Source organism: Equus przewalskii, chromosome 17 (assembly GCF_037783145.1).
Source record: "Equus przewalskii isolate Varuska chromosome 17, EquPr2, whole genome shotgun sequence".
NCBI classification, from domain to species: domain Eukaryota; kingdom Metazoa; phylum Chordata; class Mammalia; order Perissodactyla; family Equidae; genus Equus; species Equus przewalskii.
The window spans coordinates 17,253,859-17,281,460 of record NC_091847.1 but is presented as its reverse complement, the minus strand read 5'-3'; the positions used below and the strand labels follow the sequence as shown (position 1 = coordinate 17,281,460).

The window sequence follows — 27,602 nt, the reverse complement described above, 5'->3', positions numbered from 1 at the left end:
GGCTGATGAGTGGAGTAGGTCTGCACCTGGGATCTGAAGCTACAAAACTGGGCTGCCAAAGCATAGTGCATGGAACTTTAACCACTCGGCCACAGGGCTAGGCCCTGTACATTTTTTCATGATTAAAAAAAATTAAAAGAAGAACAATATTTTGTGATCTGTGAAAATTATATGCAATTCAAATTTCAGCATCCATCGGTAAAGATTTTCAGGAACACAGTCATGCTCATTTGTTTACAGACTGTCTGTGGCTGCTTTCATGCTACTCCCACAGAGCTGCATAGTTGCAACAGAGACTGTGTGGCCACAAAGCCTAAAATATTTACTACCTAGCCTTTACAGAAAAGATTTGGTGGCCGCTGATCTACGAAGAAAATCTGACCAAGTCACTCTTCTGCTTGAAACCCTTCTGGGGCACTCCAGAGGCCTCAGGGTAAAGCTCAGCCTCCTTAACATGGCCCGTCCAGACCTTGGCAATCCATTCCTTTCCTACCCCTTCCGCCTCACCTCCTTTGGTTCCCTGCTTTGCCGACTTAAATGCCGCCAAGGGCCAGGCTGGCAGTGTTTAAAAAAAAACAAACAAGCAGTGCGTAAGGCTAGGATAATGGAGTGGTGCTGGGGCCCTTGGTGAACTGGAGCATGCATGCCCCACTAAAAACATTCAGTAACATAAAACAAAGCAATACAAAACAAAAGCAATGTCAACCACAGGGCATCAGTGTGCGCCATGCTGCTCCTTGCCTCTTTGCTTCTGACCTTGCTGCTCCTCAGCTGGGAGAGCCCTTCTTTCCAATTTCATCTGTTTGCCTCCTGCTCTTCCCCCAGGAGTCATCTCTTGTCATGTTGTGTGGAAAGTTGTGTTAGGTGTCTCCCTGGGCATCTGCAATTATGTCTATCACAGCATGAATTCCGTTGTCCACGGTTTCTGCCGTAAGACCCTTGGCTCCTTGAGGGCAAGGTATTGTCTCATTCAACTTTTTGCTCAGCGTGTGTTTGTAGAGTGAATGAGTGAATGTATAAACGAGGAAATGAATAAACTCATCAACTCAGCAGTATCCTATGATCCCCTCATAGTGATGCAACATAGTGATGTGTCTTAAAATAATTACACTTTTTTCCACTGCTTTTAAACTTTATCAAAATTTCTTAAGAATTAGTCTATCTTGGGGCTAGCCCCGTGGCCGAGTGGTTAAGTTCACGCACTCCACTGCAGGCAGCCCAGTGTTTTGTTGGTTCGAGTCCTGGGCGCAGACATGGCACTGCTCATCAAACCACGTTGAGGCGGCGTCCCACATGCCACAACTAGAAGGGTCCACAACAAAGAATATACAACTATGTACCAGGGGGGCTTTGGGGAGAAAAAGGAAAAAAATAAAATCTTAAAAAAAAAAAAAGAATTAGTCTCTCTTGTTCTCTCTTTATAACACCCTCTGAGAAAAGACAAGTGGGAAGAATTATTTCCATCTTGTAGGTGAGAAATCAGGGGCAGCAAAGTATGGTTTGGTGACTCAGGGGAATCAGATAGCTAGAAATTCATTCCTTTTACACAGGACCACATGACTCTTTCAGTTCAATTTCATGTCAACAAAAATTTATGGAGTACCTACTTAATGTCAGGCACTATTCTAGGCTCTGAAAATCCAAAAATGAACAAATTCTGGTCTTAGACTTCAGGAGGTCACAGTTGTACCCGAGAAACAAGCTTGTCCATCCTCTTATGGCAGCAGGCCAGGGATCCCAGAGAGGAGAGATAAGAGAGGGTTTGGCCAGGAAGAGAGAGACAGAACTTTTCTCACTTAGGTGTGACATCTCTCCCCAGCCTCCAGAAGTCTAGAGGCAGATGCTCCTTGTGATGGAGACACTAACCAAACATCTAGCCATCCAGCCTTCCTGCTTGAGAGTACCATGGCAGCAGTGACAATGCCTCTTGAGTTCATTGCTCTTAAAGAGGACCTGCCCAGTGTTTATGGACACTCTTCGCACATTCACAGGGGCAGGTCGCTCAAGAGTTTGCCTAAGACAGTGCTGAAGGCTCCTCTGGGGGACCTGGCACCATGCCACACCCTCTAAGCATGATATGTCATTTCATCTCACATCATCCCTGTGAGGGAAGTCCTATCACTATCTCAGTTTCACAGAAGACGAAACTGAGCCTGGGAGAGATGAAGTAACTTGGGCAAGATTGCAGAGCTTGTAAGAGGCAGGCTGTCGTCCCACAACACCCAAATGTTGGTCTGTGTCCTGGTTTTTCTCCAGCCTCTGGCCAGAGGAGAATAATAAAAATAATGTGGGGAGTTTTTAAAATAAAGTTTTTAGTATTCGCTTTAAAGAATTGAAGTCCATTTTAAGATTTTTGAAATTTTTTTGGCATTAAAATATTCTTTTGTGTGTGTGTGCAGTAATGATAATAAAAGATTCCATTGGTCCCAAGGTGTATGCTATTACTTTTTGAAAATTTTGTTGTGAAATTCCAAAGTCCAGGACCCCCTCATCTACATTATACAGCTGATTAGGGTACCTTCTTCCTTTCTCTTTTGCAAAGATGGCCAAGAGAATTATACACACATTTGTGTACATACATACACACAGATTTATTTATGTACACATGTCTATGGAGTAAAGTGCAACAATAAATATAAATACATTTTAAAGAAGCAGTTCTGGGCTCCCCTTGTGGATTCTGCTTCAGCTTTGTTGAGAGATAATCTACTGAAAATTATGGTAGTAATAACTGTTTATCTTGTAGCTGCTGTGAACTACTGGATCTTCCTCAAGAAAGACAATCCAGGGCCTGACTGCCCACGGTTCACAGATGCCGTTGGAACTGGTTTTAGCAGGACCGATTCAGGTGCTTTCTGCATCAAAAATACTGTATATTTTGTCTCCTGGGGCCTAGACTGAGGTTGCAAACAACCTTAACCTAAATGAATCCCCATTCAGTCCCTAATGAAGCCGATTATGCTCATAAAACTACAATTTAAAATCTCTAAATGTGTGCATTTCAGACAAAATAGAAAAATAAAAACCATTTTTCATCAAAACCTGACCACGAATCTTCTGCTCATTTCAAACAGTTTCCCTTTTATAAAAGGTCATAGGAGGCAGAGTGTTTTATGAAGAAAAATCAAAGATGCCTTTTATAAAAGTAAACAGATGTTAATTTATACCGTCCTGTATTTGTGTCTACATGACACAGATCAATGACTGAGACCAAAAAATTCAGTGAGCAGTTAAGTCTTTGTGATATCAAATTGTCCTTGATATCCTAGTGAATAGTTCCCAGCAGCATGAGAATGCAGACAAGTCTTAGGTACAGGTGAAGTTGAGAAATTGTCTTCCAGTTCCTTGCTAGCAGTTCAAGGGTTTGATAGGGGAATGGAGAAGGGTCCAAGTTTGTGACAACGAGGAAGGAATTCAGAAAGGAGAGAGATGAGTGCGAAGGCCTTCCGCCTCGTCTGTCACCAGGTGCTGAATAAAGAAAGAAATACCTACACACACAAATACTTTTCATTTTGCCAAAGGGTGGCCTGGAAATCTCATTCTCTGACTAGGGCAATATAGTTTGTTGGCAAGAGAGCCCGGTGTGTAGAAAACAAGATCTTAGGGTTGAAACCATCTAGACATTCATCAGCAAGGAAAGGGTTAAATAAATGGGGGTGCATTGGTTCAAGGGAATTCTAGGTAGATCGTATAGACTGATACGAAAATTGTACATTTTCGTATCAGTCTATATGTTTTATAGCCAAATGGAAATGTTTTATAGCCATATAAGTGTGTGTATAAAATAATCCTGTTTTATTTTCAAAAAGGATAAACATATATTTGTGTGCAAATGATTGACCCTTTTGGAAGGACATACAAGACATAGTGAGCAGTGAGGACAGAGTCATCCTAGAAATGAACAATTTTGTTTTGACTTTTTGTGTTATACTCTTCTGTACAGTTTGAAAAAAATTCCCATAAGGGTGTGTTACTTTTATGATAAAAATTAGGAAAAAAAATTAAAGACCTAAGCTTGAGTTTCACTTCTGAGACTCCTTCTGTGACACTGAATTTTCTGAGCTTCCATTCATTTTTCAGGGTTGATAAGAGCATCAAAAGGTTGGTACATATACAAGTTCTCTGAAAATTCTAAAGTGGGGTTTTTTGGCCTCTCCTTTTTTGATTGGTGTAGCCCAGGAGCCCTCCACTTGAGTGTGATGGAGCCAGGTGCCAACAGTGACAGTTGTAACTAAAATTTCCTCCAAGCTGTCACAGAGGGCCAGGATTTTCAGAGGATCCTGTCCCTCTTGCCTCTGACAACTGCCTGGACCTCGTACTGCTCTCCCCCTCCTTCCTGGAAACACGTGGGTCTGTGTTCCCAATGCAGTGGGAGATGCCTAAATTATCTGGAAGGAGTAGGAGACAGCAGTGGCTCCCCTGGCAGCAGAATGGGGCAGCTGTTTTCTTAGACACGTGACTTCGTGAAACCCCAGTTGGCAAACACATCGCTTCATCCGGAAGGGAAACCCAGCAATGCAAACGCTTTATGAGGACCCAACTTAGTTCACACTGTTTATTTGGGCTCTTAGTTTAGTGTTGATCACTAGGATCTAAATAATGATTCATTGCCCCACCTGACATGCAGCCCTACTTTATCCTCCCAGGGGGGTAGGAAGTTCCCGCCAAGTGGGGCTTGGCTTTATTATAGTTTCTCTGCAATATGGGCCCCAGCACAGGAGTGACACAGATTCAGAGAGGGAAAGAGAAACACACACAGACTCACTTACATTCTCTCACATACACACACTCACACCCACTCACTCTCATACATTACATTCTCTCACATACACACACTCACACACCACTCACAACACACACGACCCCCCACACTCACTCACTCACACTCACACATACCCACACACACACACACTCATGCACACACACATATACACTCACACATTTACAACACACATAAACTCCCCACACCACTCACATGCTCATAAGCACACTCACACATACTCACATGTAAACCACTCTCACACACACCATACATGACTCTCACACACTCCCATGCACACTCACATACACTTTCACCTACTCATACACGTATACCACTCACACACACACAATACATGCTACTCACTCACACTCACAATATATATACACACTCACTCTCACATACTCACCATAGCATATACGTTGTGAACAAACTCTCAGAAATATGAGAGGGCATCAAGAAAACTGCTTATTAAAACAGAAGAGTCTTCCACTTCGGTGAGTCACGGGGCTTGGCAAAAGGAGTGATTTTCCTCAGGATATCTACAACGATGGGCAGCTGTGAACAACAGGCATGCCTTAGGCAAGGGTATTTAAAGACACATGACAATTCACTGCAATGAGAATTCACCAGTTACTCCTCCTTTGGGATTGTTACTATCCTTACGTTGGGCTTTGTGGTTTACCTTGCATGTTAGGGTCACCTTTTGGTCCTCCACACCTGCAGCTAACCACACCACTTTTCACTGAACACGTTGAAAGGAGGATGCTCGGGATAGAGAAGCAGGAAAACTGCGCAGTTAACCATGTCTAGCCAAGCTACCACTCTTTGGGAGAACATGCTGGAGTTTGGGGAGGTGAGGCAGGCCAGGGTTGAGGGGACAGTCAACAAGGGAGGGAGGCAGGAAAGGATCTACACTGTGACTCCTGTGGGGATGGACTTCAGCCCCAGCCAACGGGTGGTCTTCATGGTCCATAGCCTCTTGGACGAGTTCCTTTTAGGCAGCAGGGAGAGACTCGATGAAATTTCTTTTACCTGCGGAAATAACATCAGTTTGGGTTTCCCGTACGTTAGTGAGTCTCTTCTTTTCCTTTGAGGCTTCATGTTTTTTGCATCTTCTTTGCTCTTTGAGGCTGTCAATGCCTTGCACCAGTAGGCAGTCAATAACTATTTATTGAATGAAGGAATGGCAACCTTCCTGATGCAGTGGTCCAGATATTTCTGTACAGTTCCCTACATACATATAAAGGGGCTTTGGCCATCTGGTGGGCATGAGGAAGATTATAATGTGCTTGAACATTACCTCACTGTCTGAATATCTTTTCTTCTTTATTTATGTGCGCCTCCTTGGTGATCTCATTCAGCCTTGTGGCTTTAAATACGAGTTATATACTGACAACTTCCAAATCTGTGTCTCCATCCTGGATCTCTCTCCTGAATCCCAGGCACATATATTCAGTGGCCTTCTGGACATCTCCAATTAGATGCTTAATAGGCATCCAACCTTGACATATTCAGAACGACTTCTGATTTCCCCTTGAAACCTGCTTCTCTTGCTGCTTCGCTCTCTCAGGAAAAGCAACTCCTTCTTTCTGGTTTCTTAGGTAAAACTCTTGGATTTATTCTTGCCACTTTGATTTCTTTTATATTCATATTTACCTCATCAGTGTGTCAGATCTACATTTAAAGTAAATCCCAAATCTGAGCACATCCTAATGCCTCCACTCCTACCTTTCTGGCCAGAGCCACCTATCGTGTCACTCCTGGATTACAAAAAATGTCCCAGCTGGTGTCCTCCCTGACTTGTCTGGAGTCCTTCTTTCCCCAGAAGTCCTGGAGTTCCTTTGGAAATGTAAGCACAATGTTAGCCTTCTGCTCCAAAACCACTAGTGGGTCCACATCTTGCTTCAAATCCAAGCCAGGGTCCTTGCCTTGTCCACAGTGGCTACATGATCTCTCCCTCCACCACCCCCAACTCGTTTTCCACCCACTCTTCACCTTGTTCCCTCCCCGCCAGTCACACGAGCTTCTTGACATTCTTCCCCAATACCAAGCAGATTCTCATCTCAGCGCCTTGGCCCCAGTGATCCCTTTGCCGGGAACATTTGTCACTAAATATTCTCACGGTGTGTGTCTGTACTTCTTACAAGTCTACTTCAATGCCCCCATATGAGAGAGACATTTTCTGACCAACCATGCCACCTTCATCCCTGTCACTCCTACTTAATCTCCATAGCACATATCAGGACTTTACGTGTTATGCATATATTTGTTGTGTATTTATTGCCTAACTTCTCCTTCTAGAATGTAAGCTCCATGACAGTAGGGACTTCATGGATTTTATTCCCTTTATACCTCTAATACCTAGAACAGTGCCTGGCTCTCAGTAGGCTCTCAATAAATTTTTGATGACTGGAGGAAGGAAGGAAAGAAGGAAGAGAGGCAGGGAAGGAGGGAGAAAAGAGAAATGAATTGTGAGTTCCATCAGGTCAGAACCCGAGCACATCAGGCTATGGGGCTTTCCTTTAGAGCAGTATTTCTTAAACTTTTTTGATCATGGACATTCAATAAGAAATACATTGTACATTATGACACGGTTGACAATATATATAAATATTGATATAGATATATTTACTACACGGTATGCACTCTATTTCCCATTCTTTTTCGTTTTATTTTAACATTTTCTTTTCATTAACAAAATGCTGGTCTGGACTCATTAAACTGATTTAACCACCAATGGGTTGTGAACTGTGGTTTGAAAAACACCATATTAGAGGGACTGGAAAGTCTTGATGGGGGATGAAGATTAAAATGCAAGTGAAGTGATCAGTCATGTATGCAACTCTGTGATTTAGTTAAATCAGACTGCTTTCTTTGTAGAAATGTGCCCTATTTGTTAGAGTTGGGGAAGAAAAGACAATTTTCTAGCATGGGTGCTTTGAGGAGAGAAAGACATGGTTTGGGTGCAGATGGCAAGGGGTTTTAAAATTTAGATGACATTGAGGGAGGTTGTGGGAGGGGGAGATGCCTGGAAAACTTCAACCTCACAGTGCAGGGAAGTCGGTTAGCACCAACTCTACATTCTACCTTGTCCACGTTTCAGACTGGGACGAACCCAGTTTCAAACCCTTTTTAGCTCTCCTCTGCCACTCTGGGGACTTTTCCCATCCTTTTCTTCAGGTGGAGACTGTATCTGAAATTTTTTATTTTAATTATTTGGCTGAGGAAGATTCACCATGAGCTAACATCCATTGCCAATCTTCCTCTTTTTTGCTTGAGGAAGACTAGCCCTGAGCTAACATCTGTGCCCGTCTTCCTCTATTTTGTATGTGAGATGCTGTCTAGCATGGCTGATCTGAACCCAGAAACCCGGGCTGCTGAAGCAGGACGTGCGAACTTGACCACTATACCATGGGGCCGGCTCTGTGTGTACAAAATTTAACAACTCTTCTGTCATTTACATCAATGCCTTTCCCAGGAAGATGTAATTACTTCTAGATTTTTCCATTTCAATGTTCCCTGCCAAACTGAGAGATGACTGAGTATGTTGTGCCCTGGTTATCTTCTCAGAAGCAGACACGAAGCATTTCAGTTGGTCTCACGGTGAGAATTATCTGACGCTGAGTCTTTATTATGTGCCAGGCATTGTTCCAAGTAATTTGCAGCAAGTCTATGAGATAGCGGTACCACTAGTCTCTATATTTTACAGATCTGAGTACAATTAAGTAAGTTACCCAAGGTTACCTGGCTAGTAAATGGTGAAGTGGGATTCAAACCCAGGCAACCTGGTTCCTGAGTTCTTGTTCTTACCTGCTATTTGTTCTTGAAAAATATGATGACTGACGTTGTAATGAAATTGCTGCCAGCCTATTGCTTCCTGAAGGGAAGAGGGGAGAACTTCAAGGGTATTGATGGTAGCCTGCTAGATTAGGGCCAGGGCACACCCCTAGTATCTGTCTCTTTACCCTACTTTCCCTGAATTCAAGTTTTGATAGAAGTACAATTAGACAAGGCTAAAAGATTGATTGTGTGATTCAGAGATTGTGAACTGGCTACAGAACTCTTTCATTTGGCCCACTAAGTATGTCAAAAACCATAGATCTTAATGCCTTTTGCTGGCAAGGTACTTCCTAGTTCATCACAGTCCCCACCCTTCCTGTTGACTCTGTTCTTCACTTATGCTGTCTGCCTAGTGGTTGAAGGCTATTTGTGTGTGCGCGTGTGTGTGTGAGATATTGCTGTCTTAAAATGGGATTAAGTGTCAACTGACTTGACCCCAGATCTCAACTCAATGTAGCCACTATCTGCTCACACCACCATGCTGAGGATTACGAGAAGGCAAATTGGGTATGGGCTAGCTAGCATTCTTCTTATAGAGCATCCCATTTAAGTGAAAGTGTCTGGTTCTCATTTGTTGGAGGAGAATCCATTGGGAGCACCTGCCCCAGAAGAATAATCTGGTACCCCCTTTCCTGAAGTTGACACAATAATATGTGATTCAATAATAAGTGAGGGTGACTATTGAGGGAGGGAGCCAAGGCTATGGTAAATCACCTACGTAAAGCGTCAGGTCTTAAGGGTGGATGAGGGCAAGGAGATAAGCCCCCAGGTCAAGTACACAGGGCTTCAGGAACAGGCCAGGAATTGGAAACAGAAGGAAAGGAAGTGATTGAGCATTCCAGTATGAGTATTATTGGCCTGCCACTCATGTGGCACTTGTGTTGGCAGCTTGCTGGACAGTCCTGAGGCACAGGCATTTAGATACCTAAAAAATGTTTGGCTTCAATTGGTCATTAATACTTAAGTACTTAATGAGGCCCTACTAAGGGTTTGAGATAATTGTAGCTGTATGAACTTTTACTATTGAAAACCTCAGCTCTTAATCACCTCTGTGCTAAAGATGTTGAGGAGAAAATGCCAGATTTGCCCATTCTCTCTAATATCTGCTCATACTTAATCCCAGGCTCTTCTGAGGGCCAAACATGCTTGTTCTTACTTTTTCTTTTTTAATGATCGGCACCACGCCAAGATATTATTTATGCCAAAACACATAAATTTGATGCCAGAGTAAGAGATGGAAGGAGCTGGAGAAATCTTTTGCTATAGAAATGTTTCAGAATGGGGAAATTAAGAACACAAAGTTTGTAGTCCAACAGATGGTTTGAATTCTGGATTTGATACTTTCTACCTGTGTGTTCAGGGTCGATGCTTAAACTCTCTGAGTCTCCATTTTCTCATATGAAAATAAGGTGAATAGTACTTATAATACACAGAGTGGTTGTGATAAAAACCCTTAAATGAAATGACATCTATAAAATGGTTGGTACATGCCTAATATATATTATGCATTCGACAATTGCAATTTTTATTATAAGCTTCTTGAAATACTTGGAAGAAATCTAGATGGAGGTGGTCTATGATCTATGGCAAAATATATTTTGTATATTCCTTGCAATAGAACAGTAGACAAGAAGCAAGAAGACCTGGCTTGCATTCCCACCTCAAGCATGATGTGTCAAACTAGTTAAGGTATCAGAACCAGTGGAAAATAGAGTATGCAAAGCATTGGCTTTGATTCAGACAAGCAAGACCTTGATTTCTATTTATTAATCGACTTTGGACAATCTGGCTGGTGTCTATGGACCTCCGTTCCCTCATTTGTAAAATAAGGATATTTTCCCCCAAGTTTGGTGTAATAAAACACTATAATCATTCCTAATGTATCAGTGGTTTCTATTTAGTCAGTTTCAATGCATATCTCTGTGTGTTCACATGAGCATATGTATTGCAAGTGTATTGTGTTAACTTACAATTTTTTAAATGGGATTTACTGTTTATAACATTTTGTATCCTGCTGTTTTTGCTTAACTTTGTTTTGTGACTATTGAACAACTTGTTCTCAAAAATCTGCTTATAAATTGCTGCATTATAGTTCATTATAAGTGCACAAACTCAACCACTATACCACAGGGCTGGCATTTTTTTTTCATTTTTCACAAATACTATTGTAGAGAAATTTCTTATATATTAATCATTTTTACCATCCCTGGACAATTTCCTTCTGATCAATTCCAAGAAGTATAATTGCTAAGTCAAATGATATGCCAAATTGCTTCCCAGAAAGCTTGTAACAGTTTACAACTCCTGTTATCATTGCGTGAGGAAGCCTCCTTTCACCATGACCCCATCAACAGTGGGTATCATCCTAAGTTCTATTCTGCAAGATGATTTTGTCTGTAAAACTTTTTTATTAGCCATCTGAAGACATTTTGAACCAATAACAGTATATCCCTATCCCAACCTCTTACCTGGTTGAGGCTGAGTGAGGCTTGGAGAGGTGTCTTAGGATTTCAGATTTCAGACCACATCAACTAGACCAAGAGACTGGCAATATGCCAGTCACTGTAGCAAAGGGTGAACCCACAGCCATTTTTATGTTGTCTTAATTGAAAGACCATTGGCAACCTAGATTTCCACCATCTGTAAAATGGGGACATTTATGCCTGTCTGTCGGGGGGACTTTGAGTAGAATTGAACAGTGAGTTGCCACCTCTGGGTGTCTGCAGAGCTGTAGATGCTACAGCAAATCACCAGCTAATTACTACTGTCTGTATGGGGGGTGGTGATTGTGTGGGAGCAGACAATTAGACAGCTGGCAGTAGCACCTTTTCGGAGAGAGCAGTAGCAGCATGAATTAGATCGAGCTGAGCTGGGAGTGGATCATGATGGAAGGATTCTCCAGAGCAACCCTCATGCTCCCTCCATTAGATCATATCAAGCCCCAGCTGTCCCCAGAATGGCAGTCCTCAAACTTTTCTTGTATTAGAATCACCTGGGGGGCTTGTTGAACCATTGTTGGGTCCCACCCACAGAGTTTCTGATTCAGTATGTGGAGTTGGGGCTGAGAATTTGCATTTCTAACAGGCTCCCAGATGACATTGATGCTGTGGCCCAAGGACCACACTTTAAAAACGACTGGTCTATAGGATCCCCTTTAGTTATCATTAAATTAAACCATCACCTGATGTGGATTTGTATTTTTATTCAATGGGAGGTCACTGGTATTTGCATATCAGCAGCATTTAGCATCACCAAAAAGCAGTCTCGTAATTATTTCTCAGGACATGGTGTTGTATCTTTGGAAAATGTAAATACATTGAGAACACTTCTACTTCATCCATATCTTCAGCTGCTGTACACATGCAGTCAGATATGTATTGCATGCACATGCCCAATGTCACAAGAAAGGAAAATTTTTCTAGCCAGTGTTAGAATCAGCCCCTGCTTTTCAAAGCACAGCTATCAAATTTAAAAATTATTTACAATGAAAAGTGAAATTTCAGCTCCATTTCAAGCCAGTGGAGAATCTCTTCTTCCCAAGGGCGTGTCTGTGATAACTCTGGGTTTGAGTGGCCTGGGAAAGATAAGGGGACATTTCATAATTTCAGAGGGAACCACAGACACCGAGCTGTGGTCAGTGCGCAGACAGCCGTGTTTGGTTCACCCTGGCTCCCGGGAGATGGCTGTAATCCAGACACATGAGCAGACCAGAAAGCAGGATTATTTAATCACCTGGAAGCTCAGCCTGCCACTGCAGCTGTTGGAGGTACCTGTCACAGTTGGTTTGCCAAGGACCCAGGGCCAGATGCCTGCCCTGGGAGAATGCATTCCCCAACTGACACCTGGGCTTCAGGACAGCCAATGAGATCCCAGCAAGCAGAACAGAGGGGCCTAAGTGAGGCAGCGTGTTCCAGTTTAAAGGGTTCACTCTCCGTGGGAAGAATCCCGCACAACAGGAAGTGGACGGGGAAAGGGAAGAGGTGCAGACGTCCAGTTAGGTATCTCTCTCCGGCCACTTCTTACACGCCTGCAGCATTTTGATGCTATTCACTGGGAGCCCAGATGCATCTGAGACATTTCCTTCCCGAGTTTACTTTTTACATTTTTTAAACTCATATTGAAGAGAGGGAAACAAATGTCCTCATTCAATACAGATTTATTTTAGCAGCAATGGAGGATTAATTTGTGATGAGGTCATCCCATGTGAAACAGAGTTGTGAAAAAAAAGCAAGTGTTGATATTATTAAGTTCTCTTGACTTAAGTCATATTACAAGGATGGGCAAGAGGAAGAGAAAGAGGAAGAAGCTTGGAAGAAAAGGGAAGAAAAGATGTCAGTTGAGCTTTCTAATAACTGATTGTAAATAGCTATTGAGTTTGGAACTATTTATATTCAAAACTCTGTGTGTGTGTGTGTGAGAGAGAGAGAGAAGAGACTTTATACTGATTACACATTCTGAGTGGGTCATATATTCATGTATTTGCACATATGCCAGAGACATGGTCTTAAAAAATAGACTAATATTTTTGATGGTATTATTGCGTATTTAGGATGGAAGCATCACATGCAAGACGACAGTCCATCTACATTGTTCCCTTATCTCTGAGGGCCTGCACACTGAGCGTTGTAAGGTACCTAGAGGTGATTAAAGCTTGTGGGGAAATGCTTAATCTGTCTTGGGAATAAACCATGCTGATTTGTTCTGTGTGAGTAAGAGGCTTCCCTGAGCCTTCAAGAGACAGCCTGCATTAGACACCATGATTTATGCTGCACCCACTCCATTATGCTGGCTAAGGTAAAGCCAGCCGTCCCCCCAAGATATTAAAGCTGTTCATTTCTCCTTAGCACCCCATGGTGCATAGGGTTTCCATGGTGAAAGAGAAAATAGATGTTTTCCCTCCTCTGCCTTTAGCCTGGGGTTCAATTTCCACATCCATCTGAATAATACACACAGCTCAGAGAAACAGAGGTACAGGAATTTAGATCCTGTTTGACCAAAGACTAGGAATATGAATAATTTACAATGTAGGATTTAAAAAAATTATCTATCTTCATCTTTTTCTATTTTCTCCTGCAGAGAGGCAGGAGGTAGAATGTGGTTTAAAAATTCATCTCCAAGAAGCAGCAGTGACCTGGGTCATTCCAGCTTACAGTAACTCGTGGGTGAGCAAACAATTCACTAGGGGAGCTAGGAGACTTTGGCCTCCTGAGTAGCAGGGAAGGAGTCTATGGCTTGCCCTGTGCCTTTTGATCGATGTGTTGGCAGTGGGCTCACTGGTTTGTCTAGCTTCTTTGTAGCATCAAAGTTGGATAAAAGGAAAAGAAAACAATTTCATCTCTATTTTTTGTGTTGACGTGTATGGAAGCCGAAAATGCTTATGGTGTTCTTTGTCCATCCTATTTGCTGGGAATTGAAGGAATTATGTTTTCACAATGAAACTGTAATGGGGAGAGAAAGGTACGTGTGTGATACACACAGGGACGTTGACATGGAAGTTTTAAATTAAGCCTGGGTGTGTCTCAGCTTAACACAGAGGATTTCCTTATCTAGGGAAAAAGGAATGTCATGTCATCAAAATATTGATGTGGCTTATTGATGATGGAAGGCAATGTTTATTGCCATGGGTGGGATGAGGGCATTCATCTTATCATTTGTTTCCCCTCCACTGAGGCAGTTTTATTACCTATTTCTGTCAAGTCCTGTCTGCATTCCTGTATTCAAATCCTTTACTCTAGCCAGGCACACCGACTTTTCTGCTTTCACATTCACACCTAACCTGGTCAACCCCGAGCTGGCCTCAGCCCTATAAAGGAAGGATGGAGGGTAGGCCAGAAGCTGCCGTAGAGTTAGTCTTCGCTGTGATGTGCTGTTCTCGTGTCCCATCTGACCTGTCCCTTGGAGTCCTGTGAGTCTCCAGGTTCCCCATTACCAGATTTCTCCCTTACTGTTCAGCCTCTTCTTTAGCCTCAGTACAAACACACAGGGTGCACGTGCCACATTCACGTCATGTATAGTGACAGTTTCGTGGAGACTTTGGAGCCATCTGCTTAGTTAAAATCCTCGCTCTGTCCATTCACTAGCTGTACAACTTTGAGCCAATTACTCAACCTTGTGCCTCAGTTCATTTGTACATACTAAGTGCTGTATAAATGTTTGTGATCATGAAGTTACTGCTGTTTTTATTTGACCTTATGTATCTTATTTAATTATTGAAGCTGCTGCTCTGCTTTAAGTGTGTGTTTCTTTCAGATCATCTGTCAGGTTGCCTCTGTACTGGAGCATATTGTATGGCTCTCCAGACTGTAATTTCTCACCCTGATTTAGTGTCCTAGTTGTCTAAGAAAACAGATTTTACTGAGGACTCTGGAGAAACCATACTTTCCCCTTCTGTACTTAAAGTTCTTAAGGTTTGAGATTATGACCCAGGTTGGGTTCTCTAGAAGCAGACACTGAGACAGAGTGTGTATAGTGATTGGGTTCGGATATTGTGGGATGTTGTTTGGAGAAGGACACCTGCAGAAGGGAGTGGAAGAAGGTGGACTGGATATAGGGAGAAGGAGAACCGCGATGCAGGCTCACAGAGCCTCAGCCAACCCTCCAGGCTGCTGCGGAATGCATGTGGCCTGTTGGAGAGATCAGTTCAGAATTTCCTGGCTTTTACATTCCTACATGGATCAGTAATTGGATATGGGCCACTTCGGGAAGGATTGGCCCTTGGGCAAGGCTAATCCTGAAGGAGCTGGCAGCTGGAGGCTCTCTGCTACTTGAAGAGAGATCTGGATGCGTCAAGTCCGTGTCCTCCACAGGTTAAGCCTTCCCAGGAGGGCGCACCACAACATCTCTTTGTAAAGACTTCACAGTTTGGCCAAGTGCCTTTTACAGGGATGGGTCCGGGAAGTAAACGAGGTTGCTCCAAGGGATAACGCTGAAGGAAGGAAAGGTGGCAAGGAAGATGGAAACAAAAGAATGGAGCAGAGGTTTAGTTACTGTAGGAAGTGAGGCTCAACAGGAAATAGAAGAAGCCACGCAGAATCTACACGGGAGGGGCCGCTGGAAGCAATTTGGAGGGTGTTAGGGGATTTGTGTAGAAACACACTGTTTCCACTTAGATGAGGCTTTGGGAAGTTGCGAAAAGAAACTGTGGTGGGTTTAGGGTGATCAACCCTCTTGGTTAGCCCAGATGGAGGGGTTTTGCAGGATGCTTGACCTTTAGTGTTAAACCTGGGTCCTAAGTGGATTGATAGAAAATCTTTTCCAGGCTACTTCATGGAATCACAACTGAAGCCGTGGAATAATGGACAGGTAGAGTGTCGGGAAAACATGGGCAGATGTTTTTCCATCTAGTTAAGAGTGACAGGGAACAGAGACATTATTGATGGTTCCTGCAGTGCTTCACATGTGCTCGGCAGCTAATAAATATAGATCACAAGGAAACTGAACATGAGGGCAATGAATCAGAAAAGAAAATTATTTGGAACAAACTGCTAAGGATTGGGAAAGAATGGCAAAATAGGCAATAAATCTAAGACACAAACCAGAGCTAAATGCCATAATGCACCTAGATACTTACAGGGCCATAGAGGTCAAGCCAGGTCCTGAGCCAAAGTCTTCAGCCAGATTTGGGTGATCCTGTACCTCTGTGCATTACAGAACAACCCTGGGAGTCTTCTCTCTACAAGTGACCTCAACTCATTGATTCTAGAGCATCTGCTACTTCTTTCTTTCTTTCTCTCTCACCAGGAGGGTGATATGTGTTTCAAAGTTAGTGAGAAGCCCACTTCCACCCAAACTTGACCTCCGGTATATCCAACACTCCTCCCTCCTAGAATGAATGAGTCTCCTCTTCTGGGATTGGGCATAATTTAGTGCTGATGTGGAAGTTTGGCACGGAGGGTGGGGAGGTTACTTGCTTCAGGAAGTACATTTCTAAGGGTTGCTTAATCCAAGTCCAAGGCCCAAAGGGTTTGGTGGGAACTGATCTTGTCTCTACATTGAAATGAGAGCTAAATCTTCTTACTTTGTTTCCAAAATATGGAATAGGTTACAGGAAAGGCTCTGACAAGCTGAGATGTTCGCTAACTGTAACCTTTGGACTTTCTGACCTCATGTAAACCATAGTTTACACTCAGTCAACAATTAAATTTCCATTGATGAACTGGGCTTCCCACTAATAACTAAGTTCTTTGTACCAAAGAGGTTGGTGCCTTGGGCTCCATTAGCTGCACTTGATTGTCAGGTTGCCTTAACTTTTCTAACACACAATCTCGGCCACTATCTCTCACCCTTAGACTAATAGCCTCTATATTTTGACTTATTTTTATCAAAACAGGGTTGAAAATATCTTTTTCAACGGATGTTTCCATTACATCTCCTAATCAGTAGACCCTCAGAGAAGGTTCTATGAGTATTTGTAGCTGCTCAGATTCCAAAATATGGGTGGAGCCTGGCATACAAGAGGTGCTCAATGAGGATTTGTTGTATGAACAGTAAACTGTTCCCTATAATGTTTGGTGAGTGACTCTGAAGGAGAAAATTCAATAATAAACTAAAAGATAAATAATTATTTAAAACATTAATGCATTGGCATAGCCCTCAAGTTCACATGAGACTTGTTATTATACATGATACACGATACTATAATATATTATTTTCTCTGGACTCCCAAAATGTTTTTCACCATTACTAAGTGATGCTGATTGCATCTTGGAGGAGCAGGCAGGTATGATAATCTGTGTCTGACATATGGCTTGGAAGAGGGTTAGCTGAAGAAGGAAAAGAAAGAAGGAGAAAAAGAAGAAAGGCAGCCAAGTTTCCTTATCCGAGGCCCTGATGCGTCCCCACGCCGCCACCACCCATTCAAGTCTGTGACTGGCGGCCCAAGTTGGATAAAATCTACCTGCTTACCCTTACCTTTTAGGCCTCCTGTGACTTTAAGTCTCCTTCCACAATTGGAATAAAACCCTGTTTATTCAAACAGCTTGCACCTGCCTAGCACCACGCTGGTACGGAGGGAACTACTGAATTATAGAATATGGTCTCTGCGTCAAGATGATACCAACCTGGCTGGGAGGTAAGAGTTGCCTACCAAAAGCAGATGTGAACACACAAGTCTTTGCTGTGTATAATTAAGGGCTAAATTGCGTGGTGCACAAGGTTTGGGTCAAAAGAGCTCAGAGGGCAGGATCGATAAGGGATGGAGCAGACAAGGAAAGAATGTCATTTAGTCCAATTCATCTGGTCCTGCCTAAATATGTATGTCCTTTCTCTGCTCCTTTGGGCAGGTGGGAGTGGGGGAGAGCTGGCAGGATGGGCTGTAGGACCTCACCCAAGGATACCACCCTCTGAATTGGTTTACGTAGCCAAATTCTACCTAAGATTTCATTTTGAAAGTATACTATTGCTAAAATAACATTCCAAACCCTCTTTATTATACTAACCACACCCTTTTTCTTATAAAACAAGGAATTCATCATTTTAATACTTATTCAGAAGGTATTAGCCACATCATTAAGCCATTTCTTTTTGTTTTTTTGAGGAAGATTAGCCCTGAGCTAACTACTGCCAATCCCCCTCTTTTTGCTGAGGAAGATTGGCCCTGAGCTAACATCCATGCCCATGTTCCTCTACTTTATACGTGGGATGCCTACCACAGCATGGCTTGCCAACCGGTGCCATGTCCACACCCGGGATCTGCACCGGCAAACCCCGGGCCGCCGAGAGGGAGAACGTGCGAAGGTAACCGCTGCGCCACCGGGCCGGCCTCCATTAAGCCATTTCTAACCTAACAATAGCATCTTATGAACTTGACCAATAAGACTCACGTTATTACAATCAGTCAAAATAATAAATAACTAATAAATTCAACGGTTATTTTCCTTTCTGAATAGGAAGGCTATACTTTAATTTCCCCACCAGCAGATTTTTAGGATTTATTTAGGATATAAAATTTAAAATAGCAGTGACAGTAGAGCTGAGGGACTTTATTATCTCCAAAGGTCTAATAGCCCAGAGTTGGGTCCCCCAGGCTTTCTGACTCCTCAGGGAAGATTCTGAGACTGTGGTTCCTGGGCAAAGGACAATTTCTCCACACCACAGTGAGCTTTGTCTGTGAATACAAGGAAAGAATAGGCACACCTTTTCCTAGAAGAAAGGCTATATATGCATCATCCATACTTGGAGGGTGAAGGCTTTCCCCTCTGTTGGCAAGGGTGAGAGGCCAGTCCTGGACCTGGAAAAGCCCACTGGGGCAAGGCCCAGCCTGCTGCATCCCGGGGAGCTTCTGCCCTGGGTTCCCTCAGGTGCTCTTTGCATCTGAGCTGGCAGCTCTCCCTGCTCTGCCCCTCCGCCCCCGCCTCTCCATTTCTGCCACTTCTGTTGACTTCCCAGGGCTGTGTGGCTGGGGACAGATGCTGGGGAGGGCTGCCTCACTCTATCTTATCTGTAAGGACGTGTTTTCTAAAGAACCTTGAAGAACGAATATTTGCCACAAACATAAGGTGTTTCTGGAGCTTAAATTATCAGGCAATCAGAGAAAAGAAATCATATTGTGTGTGTGTGGGGGTGTGTGTGTGTGTGTGCGTGTGCATGCGCGCGTGCGCGTGTGATTCCAAAGGAGAAAAAAGAGGAAAGAAGAAAAGGCATACCCCACCTCCAGCCCACCCCTCTGACAGACCCCTGACCTGCCTTGCCTACCAGCATCTCCACTTTTGTTTTTAACTTAAGAAGCGTTGTCAGCATGAAAAGAGGAACAGTGGGGCCACCTGAGTGCTCCCAAGTCAGCCCAGGGCTCTGCTGGCCTCTTGGGCAAATGCAGGCAGAGGTTCCAGAGCCTGGGAGTCCGTCCCCTCCGGATTGGCCTCCTCCTCCCTGGGGTGCCACCGCCCTGGGATGTCCTAGCCTGTTATCAGCCTTTCCTCATCCCATCCCAGGGCTGTTGTCAGCCACTAGCATGAGGCCGCGGGGACAGGGGCTATTAGGCAGCAGAGCCCCAGTGTTTTAGGAACCATGGGGGGCTGACTGTTGATGCCATCCTGGGCAGGCTTTATTGAAGGCTCTAATCACACAGCAATCCAGTTCTCACACACCAGGGAAAAGTCAGTAGCTGGCCCCATCCCCTTCCTTCCCTTAGCCCGATCACTGATTTTAATGGCCTCTCGGTATCTGGTGCAAATCGAACTCAGGGTCTTTTTATTTAGACAATCACCATGGGCCACAAAATGAGTTGCTTTCTCAGTTTACAGACAACCATGTCCCTTGAGGCCTCCGTCAGGCTCTGATTTCAGGAGGACTCTGTTCTCAGGTTAAAAGGAAGGCAACTTGCATCTTGTAGTTTAATGAATTTACATAAATCTCTGAAGCAGCATTGTCCGACCCGGCATGCCAACCAGACTTTAATGCTGTGCTCTAGATTTGTGTAAAATAGAAGTTGGGGGAAGAATATGGCTCCCCCCCGTTCCCTTTTCCCACCTCCTCTTGCCCAGCCCCTTTTATGTGGGGCAAGCAAAGTAGTTAAAAATGTCAAACTCACAGTATGCACTGTCAACAACACAATGAGGAGGCTGAAATAAAATCCTGCAACTCCACAGTGATACTTTATACTTACATAGGGCCTTTCATCAGAGCCTTCCAGTGCCTTAGAGACATTAACCCTCGCTGCACCTCCCTGGGCTGGGCCTGGAGCCTGGGCTGGTTGAGAAAGAAAATGGATGAGAGGCTAGCACCCCATTTCCAGGACAGGTCCCAGGCAAATTTTCAAAGTTGGTAAAATTTTACAACCTTCCCTTTCATCATCCCTTTCAACAAACATGTGCCATATCAGGTCCCTCTCCAGAGGTCCCTGGCATCCCGCAAGTGTGAACAACCCAATAGATAGACTACATGTGTGCTGAGAGTTCCAGCAAGCAGCCCTCCCTCCCCCAATAAGGGAAAAGCACTTGTAAGTTTGAAATTTGATATATTGTGAAATACATCAAAGCAGTCGTTATGGGAGTAATCTGAACTTTGTTGGACTTCTTCACACTTCATGGTTTGCTCTGGTTTCTGTTTGATTTATGTAGGGGGACTACTATAACATCTGCAGCGATTCAAGCCTATACATGTCTTTATCTGACGATGTGTTTAGGACCATCAATGTGGCACTGGTTTTCGCACTTTGTGCACCAACTTTGTGTCAGATGTGATCTATTGTAGGCAGTAGTTACCAGGAATTTGCTCATTGATTGCTTTTTTCCTAAGGAACCTGGACAAAGCTACAAGATCTTTATCAATGTCTGATTATAGACAAGAGAGTCATATATTTACTCCCCTTGTTATAACCAGTACTTCTTAAACTATGGTCTGGGGACCATCTGCATGAGAATGATGTGGCCACTTTCTAAACATGCAGATTCTCAGGGCCCCTAAGACTCACACTCTCAAAGCCATGCTAGTTTTTTGTGGGGAATGCTGACTCCTTCTAAAATCTAAAATCTGCTATGTGACTCCTTCTAAAATCTCTTCCGTTTCCTGTTTCTGATCATATTAACTCTTACAGGGTAGACTGGCTGGCCACAGGCCATCTCTTAAGCCCTGGTAGAACCATTAGCTCCATGAGAAAAGATAGATATTGGAGCAAAGGAGTAGGAGTTCCTGAAGGCTCTCAGCATAAAGGGAAATCAGCAGTAAACATTTAAATGCCTGCCCTCCACGATGTTTTCCTTCCCGCAGGTGGATCTTGCCCATGTCCCAGGGTATGGAGCATTTCCTCCATGGCAGCACTGAGACTAAGCCCTGAGAATCTGATTCCTATGGTCTCTACCCCTCTCCTTGAGGCCTACACTATATCTCTTCTACAAGCTAAGCGGAGGGGTTGGGTTATGGAAAGGAGCAGAAGTCATGCTAGTTTGAGATTGAAGTCTGAAGGTCTGTTGAATGTCTAGCCATATATCTGTATATAGGAATCAGAACTGAGTACTTTAATGATGGCTACATGCTTATAATTCAAATTTTCCTTATTCATGTTGGTATACCAATTATTTTCAACGGAGCTAGCCCTCCACAGGACGCTGGAAGGTCAGGCAGAGTTGAAATGGTGGATCTGCTCCTTATTATTTGTGTGATCATAGTCAAATTACTTAAGTAACATATCTCTCTGGGCCTCAGTTTCCTCAGGTGTAAAAGGGGAGTGATAATCATAGTATCTAACTCACTGGGTTATTTTAAAGGTAAATTAAATGATGCATTTAAAGCAAATGACCCATAAAAGTGCTTAATAAATGACAGTAGTTACAGTTGTTTATCAGGGTAAGAGGGGGAGAGAGAGGGAAACCAGACACTGGAGGAAGACGCTGGACCTGGTATGAGAGTCTTGGTGGGTCCCTAGTAACACACAGTCATCACCAGCAAGCACCTCCAAGGCGTTTCACACTGTGCAGATCTGATTACCATCTTTGACTTTAGGGATTTTCCAGTTTAAGATAGAAAATGCTTAAACATGAAGAATACAGCACAAGACATTTTAAAAAATGAACAGATAAATAGATAGACATATGCCTATTATAACACTGCTTGGCAGTCCTCCCTGGTGAGAGCAGACTTCGTGGGAGAGCGGAACTTGCCTGAGTGGAGGAGTAGAAGGCACTGGAGCTGGGCCCTCAGTGGGAAGGTGGGCCAGGCGTGTCAGCAGGGGGGTGATTCTGGCAGCAGCTTTAGCCATCACCTGGTAGAGGTGGGAAAAACTCCCCCTGCCTCCCCATTCCCTTACTTATTTTTATACTAAGTTGTAAGTCAAGTTAAATACTTGTATTTAACTCTCCCCTTGGGAAAGTGTGACCCTATCACACTCAACGGGCTCCAAATGTGCTTTTAAACAGAAGCTGGCTTCAGGTTCCTATGATATGTGGATCTGAGCAAAGCAAAAACATGCAGGAGCTATGGGCTGTGCTTTCCTTTCTTTGAAATTATTATACTCAAGATATCTTCTCGCTAGGAAGTAAGGCAAGACGCCAGTATTCTCTAGAGGAATGGGGATGGTGCTTTGAAAAACCTGTCTTACCTTGGTGGAAATTTTCAATGGTTTGTTTTCTTGGATTTTCTTTTTCCTCTAAAGAAAAATACAGTATCTAATGTATGGCTTATGCCTATGGCTTTCCACTATAGAGGCCCTGTGGGCCATTTGTAGGGGAGACAGACCTGTGTTTTGTGCCATCATTCCAGGCCACTGACTTTCACAGCCCCGAGTCCCTCCTTAAGAAAGCTCTGAACACTCTTGTGGATTAGACTTTCCTAACCTCCCCGGAGAGTTCCCTAATGACCAGCCATGACAAGGGGCCTGGCAAACCTGTGCCCTTACAAGTTGTCTGACTTTCCCCCAGTGCTTGCTGGCAACCAGCGAACTGAACCAAAGTGGTTCATACTTGTCTTACCTTAAAACTCCATTTGTCAAACGGCAATTGCACAAGCAAAAGGTCAGCACTTTATGTTCTGAGCACTTAACTTTAATCATTTCTTAAGGTGGAGAGAGTCTAAGAGGTTTTCAAATAGGTCCTCAAATGTAATGGAAAGGGGATTGGTCATTCCATCAGGAATAAACACCCAGTGCCTCATTCTCCCTCTTCTTTACCCCATGCTATCCCCACGTACTGCTGCATCCTACCAGAAACTCTACAAAGAGGCAGCCAATCCATAGGTCTTTGTTGAGCACCTACTGTATGTCAGACACTTGCAGAAGGTGTCTTCTTGTGTAGGTTTCTTTTTGTGATTTAGTTTGAAAATTGTACAACCATGTACTTTTTTATTATTTTTAGTAACAAAAGTGGAACATGCTCATGGAAAAAAAAAGTCAAACCACACAGAAACATACAAAAGTGAAAGTTCCCCTACCTCACTCCCCAAGGACAACCACTGTTAATGATTTGTATAATTCGTCCCATTGCATGCTACCTTCTATACTGCAATCTGCTTTATTCATTCAACAAGCCACTGCCTACTTCCTTCCATATCAGTAGATGCAGTTACCTCAATTTTTTAAACTCTTAAGTTCTACACATATGCAGTAATTTTTATAATTTACCTTTTCTCATATTGTCAAGTTGTCTCTACTTTATTGGTTTATAAATAATGCTTCTTGAACCATCCTTGGGCTCTTTCGCAAGCATATTTGTGAGCTCTGGAAAAGTGGAATTGCTGGGTGTAAAGGTGTGTACTTATAAAATCTTTGGGTACTTCTAGTTTGCTTTCCGTAAATATTGTGTTAATTTAAATCCATTAGTGGCATACAGGATACACACTGTCTTTAAGTGATTTTTTCATGAATGTGGTATATTTTGGGATCTTGATACCCTACCAAATCCACAATCCATCACTGCTCTTTGAGAAAATAATTTTTGGATGTGCAGTGAGCATCCACTGTGGGTAAGTAGTAAGATGTGAGGTCATTGTTTTTCAAGGGCAGGGAGAGTGCTTAATCTAAATATACACCCCATCCCGTGGAATCTGCCAACATTATTCCTGCCCCCACCCGCAATGCCCTCCTCCTCCCATTCCTGTTTAAGTTTCACTATGGCAAGCGATTTGGGTATAAACAAATAACACAACACAATGGTTGCCCTCAAAGACCTTTCAAACTGAGTTGGGGAGACAGAACACAGATGGCTAAAAAACAAGCTAAAAATACAAGTCGGTATATAAAAAGCAACAAATAAATATAAATAGTCAGCATCATTATAAGCAGTTCAGAGGAAGGAAGGAAAACAGCGGTCTGAGTTGAGCTCCGTGTTGAGCTCCGTGGCAGGGACTGGGCTGGGATTTGTGGATTTCTGTAGGTGGGGCTAGCCGTGGGTGGGAGATAACTACAAAAACTGCAAATAAGACCCAGCTGACAGAGAAAGAGAGCTTCCACAAAATAGGGGAAAATAGGGGCAAAAGTGCCCACTTTTATCTTGCTAGTGGGAAGAGGGTGGGGTTTACAGTAGTCCTTGAGATTGTTGGAAATACTTGGCAGGAGTTATTTATTTGTTTTTTATTTTTTGGCATGATGGGGGTGGTGTAGGTAGGTCATTAAAGTTTTGAGAATCTGAAGACAGCTTCCAGCATTCGTCTCAGGAAAAACCCACCTGTTTGCACACACGAACAATTCTGCTGATGATTTCAGGGAGCCCTTCCTTTGACCTCGAGTTGAGAAGCTTTAGAGGCTACTGTAAAAGAGTTGCAACCTGGGACAATCCATCTAGAAAAAGTGTTAGCAGGTATATATATCACAGGAACACTTGTTAGGCAATATAAGGCATAACTAATATTCATATATTTATGAATCGTCCAACTCTGAACAGACTGGAAACAGGTGGGTAAACAACGTGGTAGGGCCCTCCTGGCATTTGAGATTTTTCCTCCACATCTTCAATTTATTCAGCACAAATTAGGGGAGGGGATTCGCTGCCTTTTTCAGGAGAAAGGCTCTGACTCGAGAGAAAGCAAGCTCTTGAAAATTTGAATCAATGGGATTATTTCCGCGTGTATAACTGGAATCCACTCCAAGATGCCGATTTTTGCTGCAGAAAAGATACTCTTGCTCCCCACCCCCTCCTTTCTTTTTGACAGTCAGTTAATAAAGACTCAACAATAAGCAGCTGCCAGTGATGTCATTTGGGACTTTGTCCACGGAGCTTGTATTTACAAGCTCGGAGCAACCACGGAGCCGCAGCCGAGGGAGCGAGTCTCCGCAAACTTGCTCCGAGTTCGCTGCAGGACTTCGCTGCTGCTTTGGATGTTCAGGAAAATTGAGTGTGTTCTGTGAGCGCGGCCTTTTAATGCTTCAAAAATAAACAGAGGATAAACTCGGGAGGAAATTTTTAGCTGGAGAGAGTTGTTGCAGTTCCTGTGTCTGTCTCCAGGACTGTGATATGTGTTGACTGAAGAGCTAACTGCAAGTAAGACTGTTGGCATTTTTTTTTTAACTCTTGTTAACAGTTTTTCTTATTTGTACAGCTTGCTTTCCTTTTAATGTGAGATGATGATGTTTACGTATTTCTACAGGCTCTCTCGGCTGCCACAAGTCTGCATTTGTTCCAAGTAATTATAGTGTGCTAAAGTTGACGGGTTAGGTGCACAGGACTCCTGTCTCTGAGAACAGGCACCAGGACTGAGAGGATAACAAGATACTGAATTCCTAATCCTTATTTGCCTCTGCGGGGAGATTGGAATTTTTTTTAAAAAAAATAAAAAGCAACCAACTATACAAAAAACTATTAGATTGACCTAGGAATTTTAATACAAAACTATAAAGCTAATTTTTAATTAGCTTGTGTGCAGGAGGGGGGGAAGTCACTTTTTGTCTCTGATCCTTTCTGTGGTTTATAGATTTCTAATATGTGCAGGTTGTTTACAGTGTCTCCTTCCCTCCTGCCTAAGCCCTCTTTCCACACACGCACCCCCTCCCCCCACCCCCACACACCCAAGCTCATTCATTCTTGGAGAATCTGAAAGTATAGAAAAATGTTTTGAAACTGAAACCGTTTCTATCTGGATTTTTTCCCGTTGAGTATCTGGAGAAATTTTCACCGTTCTGACTTGTCTTTTGAGTTGGGAAGCTGAATTAATGTACTACTGCAAAAGTCAAACTTGGACACTCGGCTAGGTCAGGATTCAAGGTCCCCATCCTCTCTTGCACTGTCATCCCAACTTTTTAAAACTCTCCAGATATTCTTTAGGGAATAGGAAAAGGGGGGGTCCGTATGCCGCCAGCCTGTACACAGGCTCCCTCTTAGCACAGCTGACTGCACTGGGCCACCTGGAAGTTCTGCTTAAGAGCCGTGTGAATTTCTCTCTCTGTTGCGTGCTTCACGCGGCTGGGTTTGCGCCTCAGCGTCTGCAGTTCGGCCCCTTGCAGCCAGTAGCAAATCACGGCTGATTCCTGCCATCTAGAACTGACAGCCCTGCTGCACGGATTGGCAAGAAGTGGCTGTTAGCCTCTTAACTCCTGCACGCGAACCCCGTGACTCACTCCTGGAGACCTGGCTTGCTCCTCAACTCAGCTGCTCTGTCACCAGCCCAGGAGAGCAGTCACAGCCTTCCCTGCCTTTCCCTTTTTCTCTAGTCTCAGAGAATTCTAAGAAACCAGTGCCAGAAAGGTCCTAAAATATTCCACTGTTTTCCATGGAGTTGTAAGGTGGGCAACCTCCTGTGTGTTTGTCAGCCCCAAAGTTTCCATCAGAGCACACCTTGCTTGAATATGTGTTTTGTCTTAAAGCTCAGTGCTTTTTGTGAATTTTCAATTAAAATAAGTGATTTGGTGCTTTAAAAGTTTTCAAACTATTACTCAAAGCTTATCCTTTTACTGAAGAAAATCTTAGGCACAAAAATGGGAAGAGATTTGTCCCAAGTCACCCGGCAAGACGGTGGCAGAGCTACACCCAGAAACTCAGTCTCCCGGGCTCATTCTTGCACGCCTTCCATGTTTCACTTCCTGAAGATTATGGAAGAAGTAGGACCCATTCATGGTTAATGGTCGTCTTGTAGGGGCAGGGCTGTGTGAGGTGTATGGATGAAGGTGGTCTGGCAAAGGGAGAACGTTGCTGTTTTGTCTTTGGCTCCGGGTATGTTTCTTAATGTCTCTGTTCCTTGTTATTTTTGCTAGAGAACCAAAGAGAACTCCGTGATTATTTCACAGTTGATGGCCTAAAGGCAAGGAAGGGGATTCTGGCAGTTGAAATAGTACAGAAGGCCTTTTTTGCATTGGGTACTGGTTGACAGACATAAGGTGCTCCTAGTTCTGACATTTGGTGCTTCTGCTTTCGTTCCAAGTCTCAAACTTCTTATTATTGACCACACCTTGCCTTTTTTCCTCCTCTTTGAGGCCCTTCTTGCCTCACTTCTCATTGATTCCTCCTCCCTCTTATTCTTTCATTGCAGCCTGGACCTCAGACTCTAACATTCACCTAGATTCCACTCACATCCTACATTCCTTTTCTCTCTGGAACCTTCTTTGTCCCTGACACCCCTGCCTATTGGATGCCTCTGTGGACTC

The 27,602-nt window shown here is 43.4% G+C and overlaps 1 protein-coding gene across 11 annotated transcripts in view; it reads left to right on the top strand.

Annotated features, from left to right (window-relative positions):
* NCKAP5 (NCK associated protein 5) overlaps window positions 1–27,602 on the top strand; it is a 917,518-nt gene that overhangs the window by 65,786 nt on the left and 824,130 nt on the right. For 5 of the 11 annotated variants that reach the window (XM_070581220.1, XM_070581215.1, XM_070581221.1 and 2 more), the window contains exon 1: window positions 24,454–25,506. The exons of 4 other annotated variants lie outside the window; for them this stretch is intronic. The gene's annotated coding sequence lies outside the window, so the exon portion shown is untranslated. Of the gene's footprint in view, window positions 1–24,388; window positions 25,507–27,602 lie in introns of those variants that run through there. 2 more of the 11 variants (XM_070581212.1, XM_070581219.1) reach the window with 1 other exon arrangement.